The sequence below is a fragment of the Xenopus tropicalis genome, chromosome 6 (assembly GCF_000004195.4).
Source record: "Xenopus tropicalis strain Nigerian chromosome 6, UCB_Xtro_10.0, whole genome shotgun sequence".
Taxonomy (NCBI): domain Eukaryota; kingdom Metazoa; phylum Chordata; class Amphibia; order Anura; family Pipidae; genus Xenopus; species Xenopus tropicalis.
In genome coordinates this window covers 146,444,929-146,458,858 of record NC_030682.2, presented here as the reverse complement: position 1 = coordinate 146,458,858, position 13,930 = coordinate 146,444,929, and the positions used below count along the sequence as shown (strand labels likewise).

Sequence of the window (13,930 nt, the reverse complement as noted above, 5' to 3'; positions counted from 1 at the left end):
CATGGCAGATGGAGCATAGATGCTTGGGCACAAATTGAAATATATAGGTAAATCTGTTCAGATTCCGTGGCATATCCACTCTAGATGTTTGGGCACAAATGTAGTATATGGGTAAATTAGTTTGATTCTAGTACCCAACCCAGAATAGATAACTTGGGCACAAATTGAAGTATATGGGTAAATCGGTTCAGATGCCATACCAGATCCAGACTAGATAACTTGGGCACAAATATAGCATATGGGTAAATCGGTTACGATGCCATGCCAGACCCAGACTAGATAACTTGGGCACAAATATAGCATATGGGTAAATCAGTTACGATGCCAGACCCAGACTAGATAACTTGGGCACAAATATAGCATATGGGTAAATCAGTTACGATGCCATGCCAGACCCAGACTAGATAACTTGGGCACAAATATAGCATATGGGTAAATCGGTTACAATGCCATGGCAGACCCAGACTAGATAACTTGGGCACAAATTGAAGTATATTGGTAAATCAGTTCAGATGCCGTGCCAGACCCAGAATAGATAACTTGGGCACAAATTGAAGTATATTGGTAAATCAGTTGAGATGCCATGCCAGACCCAGACTGGATAACTTGGGCACAAATGTATTATATGGGGAAATCAGTTCAGATGAGATGCCATCTCCAGGCACATATATAGTACATGGGTAAATCAGTTCACACACAGAGGCCAGACCAGATCCAGCATAGATACAATGGGCACGTATGTAATTTAATAGGGGGCCATGCCAGATCCAGCCTGTATACCCTGGGCACTTGGGTAGTATATGGGTTACTTTTAGCTGTTTTACTGCCACCCATGTCCCCTTGTAGCATCTGGTAGCTACCGGCACTGGCTGTTTGGTTTGACTTGGCCAATGGCACTTCTTGCTTTCCTTAGATTCTGGTTCTTGGTCATTTACAATAAATTGGCAGCTGAAATGGAAATAGGCTTTTGTGGACGGTGCCTTTAAATAGACTGAGGGGTAATTATCTGCGCCACCATCGTTACCTGTGTTCTACATAATGAACTGCGGCTTCTCTGTAGGGGGGTCCCTCAAGGTCATGCTGAAGGAGATGTTACATATAGGAGGAAATTAGTTCTCACTGACTTACTGCTGAACTAGCAGCGAGAGGGGCTCAAGTGACCGTGACAGCAAATCAAGTCACGGTCCAGCGATGGAAATAGCTGCGCTAACTGTGTGGAATTAATGCGATCCTACCAATTTCTGATATAATGTCCAACCGCCAGTCAATCGACAAATTCCTTCTGACATTATAGAATGCAAAGCTGTGCATATTTATTTGCACATTATTATTAGTATTATTATTAGCCCCTCTAGCCGGGACTGGAACCTCATGTAAAGCCATGTCTGTCTCATTATAAACACGGAACTCACGGAGCTGCTGAGCAGCCTCCCAGATACAGCCGCCATATTGAATTTGCTCTTTATCTACAGCACTTACCGTCTCAGTCTTTTGGGCCCATATTCAATAAAGGTCAGTATTTCTGCTGCTTCTTATAACCCCTCGAACTTTATCAGAGTATCAAATGATACTGGATCTTTTGAATAGGAACTTTACTGATGAAGAACTCAAATCTGCTGTTTAAAGGAAAACTAAACCCCCAGAATGAATACGTAACCAACAGGCAGTTTATATTAAGTGACCTATTAAAGAATCTCCCCAAACTGGAATATATATATCAGTAAATATTGTCCTTTTACATCCTTTCCCTTGAGCCGCCATTTAGTGATGGGCTGTGTGATCCCTCAGAGATCAGCTGACAGGAAGTGATGCAGCTCTAACTGTAACAGGAAGTAGTGTGGGAGCAAAAGGCAGAACTCTGCCCATTCATTGGCTGATGGGGCCTAGCATGTATGTGTGCCTTGGCTTGTTTGTGTGCACTGTGACTCCTATGATCCCAGGGGGCGGCCCTTAGTACTTAAAATGGCAGTTTCCTATTTAGGATTACCCAATGGCACATGTCTTATGGACGTTGACTTATTTGGGACTATTGCACACTTGAATAAGTTCATTACCCCAGTGTTTATATATATATATATATATATATATATATATTTATATATATATATTTATATATATAATTTGTGTAAGACACTTGGGGGCGCCCTCCCCTCTACATTACTGTGCTACCGTTTCTGGGCTGTAGAATATAATAGATTTAGACCTTTGCACGCCTCTCGTGAATACACAAACATGCCCAGACGACCCCTAGAATAATAGGGATGAATTAGTCATGTTATTTGAGGAGACTCAATAGAGAAGGTCACCAGGGGTTTAGGCATCGATGATCTTTAAACCCTGCCAGTGACAATACAAATAGAGATCAAGGGAAAGTGTCACAGTGTCGGGGGAGTCTAAATATAAACACTCGGATGGTTGGTGAATGATAAATGGGCCTGGGACTGGTTGTGTTTGTTCCACTGTGACCCTCTAATAGAGAATCATTTGTCCCGGATCATGGAAGGATCAAGTCTGGTGTCTTCTCTGGGATGGGACAGAGCTCTGAATGGGATACAGGGCTTAATGCATAACTACAGCTCCCAGCATGCACAGCTCATACCTGAAGACTGTTGGGGTCCTATTAAATAAGAGTCTAATGGAAATATATGAATATTTGTAATAAGTGTTTCCTCCTATCAGCAGGCTTCTGTAGATGTCTATCCTTGGCTGGTTATTATAATTGCACCGAGGGTTTCCCCAATGGAAATATAAATCTTATATTTACTGATACTATTAATTCTTGTTGCCATGTTTTCCCTTCCGTTTGTAAAATATCATCTAATGTCGGCTGCACATTCCATGGGACAGTTTGGGCAATTTAAAGGGATTGTTCACCTTCACTGTGGAATTCTTATTAAATCACCAACAATGCTCTCAGCGTGTCAGAAAATCCATTTCCATAAAAAAGGCCACTGTAAAAGCGACACTTTATACCTGTTAAATCCGTCCTTCTGTCTCTCTGATCAGTTTTCTGAAGGGATGGGAGGGGCCTATTCTGAACCTGACACCCTGACAACTTCCTGCATGCTGACATCATCACTGCCGGCCTTTGCCCTTATTTATTCCCTATTGGACCAACTCATTGGTTGCTTGGACACTAAACAGTTGCATAAATTGAAAGGTCATTGGTTAATTTCTTCCTTGCAATGGCATAGGCAAACAGGCTCAGCCTGTCACTAATCTAACATACTGTTATTATTATTATTATTAACATTTATTTATAAAGCGCCAACATATTCCGCAGCGCTGTACAATAAGTGGGTTTCATACATTGGACATACAGAGTAACATATAAAGCACTCAGTAACCGATACAGGAGGGGAAGAGAGCCCTGCCCAAAAGAGCTTACACTCTACAAGGAGTAACATATAAAGCAATCAGTAACTGATACAGGAGGGGAAGAGAGCCCTGCCCAAAAGAGCTTACAATCTACAAGGAGTAACATATAAAGCAATCAGTAACCGATACAGGAGGTGAAGAGGGCCCTGCCCAAAAGAGCTTACACTCTACAAGGAGTAACATATAAAGCAATCAATAACCGATACAGGAGGGGAAGGGAGCCCTGCCCAAAAGAGCTTACACTCTACAAGGAGTAACATATAAAGCAACCAATAACCGATACAGGAGGGGAAGGGAGCCCTGCCCAAAAGAGCTTACACTCTACAAGGAGTAACATATAAAGCAACCAATAACCGATACAGGAGGGGAAGGGAGCCCTGCCCAAAAGAGCTTACACTCTACAAGGAGTAACATATAAAGCAACCAATAACCGATACAAGAGGTGAAGAGAGCCCTGCCCAAAAGAGCTTACAATCTACAAGAGCTTATAAATTATCCACTCTGTCACAGGCACAGGAAGCAGTGTCAGACTGACAGGAGACACCGCCAATGGGAGTTCAGGCTGCTGCTGGTACTATTTGTGACATCATCTAAGGAAGTAAAAAAGCAACTGTAGTTTTTATAGGGGTCACTGACCCCGCCCCCCCAGTACATGGATTTCAGAGGATTCTGAAGTGAATATCTCTGAAAATCTCTTCAGCTGCTGCACAGGTGAACCTTCCCCTTTACAACCCCTTTAATCAAACTGGCCACACACCAACCAGGTATCATCCATACTTCTTAGTGTTCCTGGTTGATAAAATCTCAAGTCAAGCCCCTCCCCCTTCCTGGCCACACCCAGTTACAATGAACTACACCTTCATCCACCGGATATGATTCTCGGAGTTCTGTGAACCTTCCCATGGCTTTTGCACCCTAACCCTAATACACTCTTTTTTGCACCACAGGTTCTGAATGTATAAATGTATTAATGAAACTGTTTTGCAATAGCCCCTCCCCTCTAGCCGAGACTCAAATTCCCACAATGCTTTGCATGTTATGTGATCAACAAACCTATTAAAAAGGAAAATCACAGAAGTGGTGGAACTTGGCAGGTAGCAAGTAAAGGGTTAGAAATCAGCGGCTTTGGTTCTGGATTCAACTGCACTTTTCTGGCCAGATGTTTCCACCACAGGATGAGGGACAGCAGTTCACTTGGCCAGGCATGGGTGCCACAAATCTCACATCTCTGCCTTTTATGATCGGGTTTAGGGGAGTGTGGACCTTATTGGGGAGGGTGGGTGCTATGGTTTAGAGGGGGGGGCTTAGATGTAAGGTGGGAATAGGTGCTAGCCCTTAGTTGCTAAAGTTGCCCTTACTTTTGTGCCGGCCTCTCTGCTCTTCACCCCAATTAGCTGCAGGCTTAGTAGCTGGGCAGCTGCAGACTGACTCCGGCACTCATTTAGAACTCATTGATTTTCTGTTCCGCTTTCAGCAGGTCTCACTTTTGTTTATTCATTATTGTTTAGCCCCCAGGGCTTTTTATTTGCTGCCGAGCAGCCAGTGATCAATTGTCGTCGATGTTGAGGAGAACTCATGCAAATTGAAATGTGAGGAGGATCATGGGAGCAACTTATGGGCTTGCTAATGTCTCCTTCAGCTCATCTTCCTTCTGCCATCTTCCTTGTCCAATTGATAAGCCCACAGGTTAAACAGACACTTTGCAATTAAACCCTCCACTACCCCTGTTCTTCCTGCTGTAAGATCCCACTGATGTGATAAAAGGTCATATGTGACCTGAAGCGTTGCTGCTGTTGTTGTTTGCCCCAAAAAACTTTGCAATAAAGGCATTTTAATCTACAAAGACAAGAGGTGCTGTTCCTGTTCTTCTGTACCACTGATTTGCCCATGCAGATCCCACCAAGCATGGCCACTGCCGTAGTAGCTTTTGTATTATTTGCCTTCTTCTTCTGCCTCTTTCCAGCTTTCAAATGGGGGTCACTGACCCCGGCAGCCAAAACCTATTGCTCTGTGAGGCTCCAGTTTTATTGTTACTTTTTAGTCTCTCATTACAACTTACCTTAGCATGTCCCTGGTTCCTAATGTAATTTGGACCCTAGCAACCAGATAACAACTAAAATTCCAAACTGGAGAGTTGCTGAACATAGTAAAATAATTAAAAAAAAAAAAAAACACAGATAAAAAATGAAAACCAACTGCCAATTGTTACTCTCTACAAAGTTAACAACCCCTTTAAAAAGCATTCTGTCACTGTGGCAGTGGGTGGAGCTTGAGGAGAGGCTTCCCATAGTTTTGGGGGGCTGCTGGCTCATGTGGTTGGGAGGAGACATAGAGGTTATGTGATATACATAAAAAGTATATATAAGTCACCTGTTTAAAATTAAACACTTCATTCTTTATTTATTTTATTATATATGGGGAAGGGGCAGAGAGTAGGTATGGAGACCATGGGGGAGTATAGGAAGGTGTTGGTGGCACCCAGGAGAGGAGGGACTGTTCTCACCGGGCTCCCTTAGAAGATTTGTTTCCAGGGACCCAGGTCATAAATCATTAGGGTGAAGACACACAGAGCTACTTAGTAGCAGCTACTTGTCACTGGTACTAAACACCAGAAAATCCCCTGCCATAGACAATACTGAGAATTGCCCCTGCTAAAACACACAGAGAGACAGTTATCAGTAAATGATCAGCATTGTCTGTTTCTGTAGCCGTGACAAGTAGCTGCTACTAGTAGCTCTGTGTGTCTGCACCCTTAGGATTGTGTTGAGTTGGAAGTAGTTTGTGCAATGAGCCGATTCCTTCCCGAAACCTTGGCTTTGGCTCAGCAATATGATATCACATACGCCGTGCCTTGGTACATAACCGTATGGCAACATGCAGGGGTCAAACACATCAGGGGCTGATAATATCAAACTCATTCCGTATTTGCTGTTATCCCATCTGCCGCCTGACCCGCTATTGAACTGCCAGTTAATGCCTCCGTTTAGCGAGCAGCCTGAAGGCGGCCCCTCTCCCTTCAGTTGGTCTCTTCCTCACCGCGCCGGCTATTTTTAGCTCCTCTCTAATCTCCGCTGAGCGTATCGAAGGGTTCCTTTCTTCTGCGGGAATTGCTTGGCCGAGCGCAGAGAAAATCAAATACTCCCTGCATTATTTATGTCCCCGCACCGCTTGCCGTAGTCTATATTTAGCCGGGGCCACTGGCAGCTGTCACTGTGTTGGCACAGGGGCCACTGCTGGCTCAGCACATTGGGCAGATATGGGCAGGGACGGAGGGAACGGAGCGGGGGCCCCAGGCAGTGAAGCTGGGGGACCCCATTCTGGGAGGGCAGGTTAATAACTGCTGGAGGGCTGCTGGTTGGACATCCCTGATTTATTTACAATGTAAGTTAGTAATAAGTGGCATAACCTGGTCTCTGCTATATATATATATATATATATATATATATATATAGTTACGCTACGGTTAGTTATATCTGTATATTCCTTTCTTCCCTTAAGGCATTGATCCCCAACCATTGGCTCAGGGCAACATGTTGCTCCCCAACCCCTTGGGTGTTGCTCTCAGTGCCCCCAAACCAGGGAGTTATTTTTGAATTCCTGACTTGGGGGCAAGTTTTGATTGAATAAAAACAAGATTTCCTACCAAATAAAGCCCCTGTAAGCTGATAGGGTGCATAGAGGCCCCTAATAGCCAATCACAGCCCTTATTTGGCTCCTCCATGAACTTTTATGGTGCTTGTGTTGCTCCCCAAGTCTTTTTACATTTGACTGTGGCTCATGAGTAAAAAAGGTTGGGGACCCCTGCCTTAAGGGGATCCATTAGCTGTAACCAGGGCCACCATCAGGGAGGCACAGGGGGGACAGTCGTCCCGAGCCCAGAGAGTTTCTACTATTTAAGGGGGGCCCGGCCGTGCTAAACTTTTCTTGTTAGCTGGGGACCCCGTAATCAAATACGAGCCCAGTCCACCTTAACATTGGGCATCTTAAATTTCATTGGTGGTCAGCGGCTAATCCCATTGGTTGCGCCCCGTGCGTACGCGTGACATCAGTACCCACAAGGCCCAACCTTATAAAAGGGCCTGTCTCTTGGAGGAGTCCGAATTCGCCGAAGCCGCCGCTGAAAGAAGCCAAAAGAAGACCGTCTTCGGTGGGCTCTGTTTATTGGAGGCACTGTCTGTGGGGGGCACTGGCCAGCATAGCGTTAGGGGGGCACTGTGTATGGGGGCCACTGTGTATGGGGGACCCTGGTCAGCATATCTTTAGGGGGGCACTGTTATGGGGGCCTTGATACTTTTTATATCTGTGTGTCCTTTGTACTGATGGGAGGGGCCATGTGGGAGGTGGGCCCAGAAAATGTTGTTTTCAGGGGCCCCGTGATTTCTGATGGCTGCCCTGGCTGTACCCTAAAATATATTCTGGACATTCAGTGCAAGGAGGGTTAAACTGTTATTATAAAGAAATGTAATATACTGTATATATATATCGGCTTATTATACACACACGTTACAGCCTATTCCCCTGGCACAGCAGAAACCTGTACTGATCTAACCAGATGAATTGGCACCCACAACCTTCATTTATAACCCACTGGGACTGACTGCCCAACCTGACCCACAATAACTCTATCCAGCAATTGGCTGCTGCCCACTCTAGAAAGTGACATCAACAAACTGAGTGTGACATCATACATATATGTATGTACCCATAAGGCAGGGGCAGGCAGCTCCCCAGGCCTCATTTACTAACAGGGCAATAGGCACAATGAATCAGTGCACGTCACACAGACACCTCTGTCACTTGGGTTTTGCTGCTGAGACGGTAGTGAATGATGGAGTGACCTGTAAGATACTGGCTGACAGTGAGTCGCTGGCACTTGGCACGCAATGGGTTCCCCACGTAATACGCTGATGTGCATACATGGCCACCGGTAGCGGCCAATCAGTTTCCAGGCCAGTGAATGTCATTTTCCTGGAATCCTTTCGTGTGACTCGGTAGCAGATTTGCCCCCGGGGGTAAGTGTTGAATTTTCTTGGAGAGGGAAGTGATCACAAGTTCAACTGCAACTCTCCTAGAAAGCCCTGGAATTAGACCAAACCATTTCAGCCCTGAGCGGTTAAAGGGGAACTGCGCTATAAAAAAAATAAAATGTCATTCTAAGCTATTTCCCGATACAATAAAATCTCCTTCCCCGAGCGTGGGGTCAGTAATGCGCCCCCTCTCTGCGCACTGATGCGTTTCAGTAATGACTCAGTGGTCACAGTGTTCCGAGCCAAAGCTGCCGACCCAGGGTCACTTTGTTTCATGTCCCCGGCGCTTTATTTCTATTGACCTTCACTACTAAATTAAATTGGCCCTGCAAATTTGCTCCACACAGCGCTACATTTTACTAAGCTTGCAAATGATTGGATCATAAAGTGCTTATTCCGTTATAAATCATCATTTAAGTGACACCAGATCCTGCGCGCAAATGTTAACCCTTGTGTGTCCTGCAGGTTATTGTCCTAACACTTGGGCTTAGAATGTTCATTTGGGAGGTAACAAAATGGCCGCACAGGGTTTTGCGACAGACCTGGCTATAGAGTACAGTATGGGGGTACAGCTTATTGTGTGCCCAGAACATTCCTTCTCTGTATATTTGTATTTATACATATGGGTAGGAGGTGCCATAGTGTTTCCCTTAGACAGTACAGTATGGGGGTACAGCTTATTGTGTGCCCAGAACATTCCTTCTCTGTATATTTGTATTTATACATATGGGTAGGGGGTGCCATAGTGTTTCCCTTAGGCAGTACAGTATGGGGGTACAGCTTATTGTGTGCCCAGAACATTCCTTCTCTGTATATTTGTATTTATACATATGGGTAGGAGGTGCCATAGTGTTTCCCTTAGACAGTACAGTATGGGGGTACAGCTTATTGTGTGCCCAGAACATTCCTTCTCTGTATATTTGTATTTATACATATGGGTAGGAGGTGCCATAGTGTTTCCCTTAGACAGTACAGTATGGGGGTACAGCTTATTGTGTGCCCAGAACATTCCTTCTCTGTATATTTGTATTTATACATATGGGTAGGAGGTGCCATAGTGTTTCCCTTAGACAGTACAGTATGGGGGTACAGCTTATTGTGTGCCCAGAACATTCCTTCTCTGTATATTTGTATTTATACATATGGGTAGGAGGTAACGTGACCAGCTAATTGGCGGGATTCTTTGTTAACCCATTATTTGTTACATCTGTACCCGAGGATCCAATTACGGAGAACGGAGGTCACGGAAGCCATGTTTGTTGACAAGTTAGAGAATAGGGGACGCAAAGTGGCGCTGAGTTATTCCATCGTTTCCCTCATGCACTTTATTTACCAATTTACTTTATTTTTCCTGTACCGTTGCCAGACCTGGAGGCAGCGCAGACCTTCCCTTCCCGCTCCATCCTCGCCACGCTCGGCCCCTGAGCCCAATTTGCCTTGGCTGTTTTTCCTTTCCACAGGATTTCTATGTTCCTTCAGCACGCTGGACCCTCGCCTGGGTAACCAAATGGCTTTCTCTAACCAGACGCTTTCTGCAGAGCTAATGCTGATTCGTACAGGGCTGAGACAGACGCCTGGAGAGCGTCCCATTGGCCATGGATATAGCTCAGCTCATCTCTGTTGTACTCTGATCACTAAAATAGAATGAATTAGGGATGCCACCTGTTATTTGGAAGGACCGTCGGGGTGAAAACTGCCAGCGAAGAATCATCAGATCCGCCCCTGTTGTCACTGGCCCCACCCCTAACATCATCAGCCCCACCCTCTGCCCGGATCCAATATCTGAAAGAGGTGGCAACCCTACAAAGAACCCAACAAAGAACCCAACACAAAGCAAAATAGTTCTGTTGTGCTGGCAGCATGGTGGGCTGCTAGCAATAGTGTTTCCCTTAGACAGTACAGTATGGGGGTTAGCATTGCAGTGCTGCCCTTGTTGGTCCAGCCCTGGCCAGGGTACCTTGGTTTCCTCCCAAACCCCAAATACATACAAGCAATTTAATTTACTCCTGATTTTTATGACAGTAGGTTATTATATTCTAACACCGATGGGTTAGTTACCCTGTGAACCTTGATGTGCTTTATTACATAAGGATAATTCAGTTCTGTCATTTGTGGATTTGGCAGAATATTGTTGGCCAGTTGTGAGACCAGATCTTGACCCCAATGTGCCAATTCGTACACATGGGCCGATTGTAGCTGCCCATATGGGTCCCTTAGACTGATTCGGAAGCTTATCGGCCCATGTAGGGGCACAAACGATGGACCTGCCCGACCGACATCTGGCCTGAAATCAGCTAGGTATTGATCGGGAAGGTTAAAAAATGTAGTCGGATCGGGGACTGCATTGGATCGTTGATGCAGCCCCCAAACCGGCTGTGCCTCTTACCAGGGTTCTAATTCGATCATTTGGCCCCAGGGCCAAACGACCGAATTAGCCTAAATTCACCCGGTATCGCCCACCCATAGGTGGGGATATCGGGAGAAGATCCACTCGCTTGCCAAGCGAGCGGATCTTAATGTGTATGGCCGCCTTTACTTGGGCAGGGCAAATTTTTTTTTTTTTAGCCAGGGAGCCATGTTGGGTAATGGCGGGATGCACTGGGCATACCTCATATGAACTTGTGTAGAAAATACGTCCAGTTTGATGGTGGCCCCTAACTCCATAATGCACATTTTCAGTTGGCCCAGCAGTAACCAGTGGTTTCCATTAAACGCGCAGAGGGGCATTGTTGGCAGAACTATGGCCATGGAGAAACTGCGTCTTTTTATCCTTAGTTTGGTTTCTCTTGTCCCTTCCTCTATAAAAAAGTGGGATTCCCTCATCTCCACGGACCTTTGTTTTCATTCATTGTTTGTACCTGGAACATACCTTATCTTCCTAAATATGACCCCACTTTGCTTTATTGAATTCTATTTCAGGATACACAGCTCTGGTGAATTTTTACCATGATTGAAAGCCCCGTGGCCGTTCCATTATTATTTCCTTATTCTTATTTCCGCTAGATTTATGCTTCCTTATGCACATTTTCCATGCACGCTGTGCCCCTTGCCATACAGGAAGGCAGTGATTGTAGCTGAGGTGCAAGGAGATAAAGAGATTTGCTCAGGTCCACAGGGAGCTTTTTAGAATCAAACCTGGTTTCCCTCGAGCCAAATTTTCCACTAATCCTCCAATGCTTCAGTATTCTGTACAATGTGGGGCCTTAACTAAATGCAAAATTTGCCTGGTGACTCTGTTGGAATAGAAATTTTACCTAGGTCTTTCCGTGCTAAAATATGAATTTATTGTCAGCTTAAGGGGAATATTTGATGGTGCTGTTATCTTGTGCATTGAGTTCCAAGCTGAATTCCTAATATTGCTTTCAGTCACTAGTGAATTGCACGTATCCTTTCTCATCTCACCAGGGACCAGGTATGGGAGACACCAGTTACCTCCAAATGTATTCCTTACAGTAATCTAGTATCCAAAACAGTGGCCCTAGCTCCACTTTATAGACTTGAATGCCAACTTATATCCGACCAAGATTCCCGAGGTGTGAGCATGAGGTTTCGTAGAAACCTCAGAAGTCATGGAACATACGTAGTGTTTCCATAAATGAAGCAAAACCCCATCTTGCAAAGAGGAGAGTTTCAAGTTGGAACAACAAAAATATTGTCTGTGCCACTTTTTGTGGGTGTACAAACCCTACTCTACTGCCCATTGCTTCTGATTCCTATATACTTCAGTAAGGGTTTGTATCAAGTGTCTTCTTCTCCAAGGCCACGTTCTCTGTCGGGTCAATGTCCTTTGGAAGCATCAGCAACAAACGCAAATGGCACTCAGAGCTGCAAATAAGGAAAGAAACCCGTTGCGGAGGTGCAACGTTTCGGGGCAAAGTGACCCCTTTATAAAGCATACCAAGGGGTCACTTTGCCCCGAAACGTTGCACCTCCGAAATAAAGTTTTTTAAGGGGTTCCTCCCTTATTTGCAGCTCTGAGTGCCATTTGCGTTTGTTGCTAGTTTGGTTTTGGGAGGGTGCCGATCCCTCCAGCAGTGTGCACTGGGTGTCTTATTTATTTTGGACAGCTAAAGGGTTTGCGGAAAAGGTCTCTGTTTTGCTTTGGAAGCATCAGTTCAGATGTCTAAAGACTGGAAGGTACCAGAGACCATTGCCATTCTATTACCTCTCCGCTTAACAGTATGCACTTTTAGGTTTCCTTGCAGTGGCAAAACCATTCTATATGATTGTTCTAGTCAGCTTAGCTCGTTGTAACCAGATCATAAAAATTATTTCTGACTTGGATAGAATTTAAAAATATCGAGGACTTTGGTGAAGTGTTTACCCAGCTGTAGCATCTCCTCTAATATGAAACTGTGTTACTGGTATCTTTTGTGCGAGGTTTCTTCGCTCCATCCTCTTTTACGATTTATGTTGCCGATATGGCGGCCAATCTGTTTGGATCGCTCTGGTGCAATAATAATTTTACAGTGGAAGAATAAACAAAATAAACCACTTGCCTCGAGATCCTAATTAGTCATGTGCTGAATAGCATGCAAACTGGCGGTAACAGCTGGAATACAAACAGCATTTGGAAAGGAGTTTGCTTTGGTTAAGGGCTAAGGGGACGCGCAATTCACCTCCTTGATGCATCACTACATTTGCCATTATTATCCTAACACCGTCAGCCTTGCAGATTTGCCTGAGAAACTGAGTCTGGCAATAGATAAGAATCAGTTTTCCAGTTCAGACTGTCTGTTGTGGAGGCCGCGACTTACATGCCATAAACACAAAGAGGGGTGCAGATATTATGAATAAAACCGCAGGCTGGGTGTCAGCGGGCAGCTGTACCCAAACTGAGCATAAACATGTTTTTGTGAGTTGCGAACTAGTTGTTGTGCACTTAAAGCTAATCATGTGTTAAATACAGGACCACTGGGCTGTATAACTCTTTGTGGGCCTCTGCATAGTCAATAAAATACTAGTGGGCTGCCATAAGCTGCTGCTAGAATACCCCTTAGTCATTCCTTCTGGCTGCTCTTGGTGCGTTCTGGTGGGACTTTGAGTTAGAGAAGCTGCACACAACTTTACATGGAATTGCACTGGGTTTTGGGCTTTATACTCAACAGCACCATAGGGCACCCCCCTACTATAACCCTATACAGTATTAGGCTTTGGCACGGACTTATGCTTACCATACTCTACATCAGGGATACCCAACCTTTTATACCCATGAGCCATATTTAAATGAAAAAAGTTTTGGGGAGCAACACAAACCTGAAAAAGGTTCCTGATGGTGCCAATAAGAGCTATACGTGGCTACTTAATAGCCCCTATGTGGACTGGCAGCCTATGAAGGCTCTGTTTGGCATTAAATTGGGTTTTTATGCAACCAAAACTTGCCTCCTTATCAGATAATATAAAATGAGCACCTACTTTGAGGCCACTGGGAGCAACATCCAAGGGGTTGGGGGCAACATGTTGCTCACGAGCCACTGGTCGGGGATCACTGTTCTACATGATCACAATGAACTTGTTGAATTGTG

The 13,930-nt window shown here is 44.9% G+C and overlaps 1 protein-coding gene across 2 annotated transcripts in view; it reads left to right on the top strand.

The window, feature by feature from the left end:
* Nucleotides 1–13,930, top strand: part of trappc9 (trafficking protein particle complex 9) — a 287,181-nt gene that overhangs the window by 98,770 nt on the left and 174,481 nt on the right.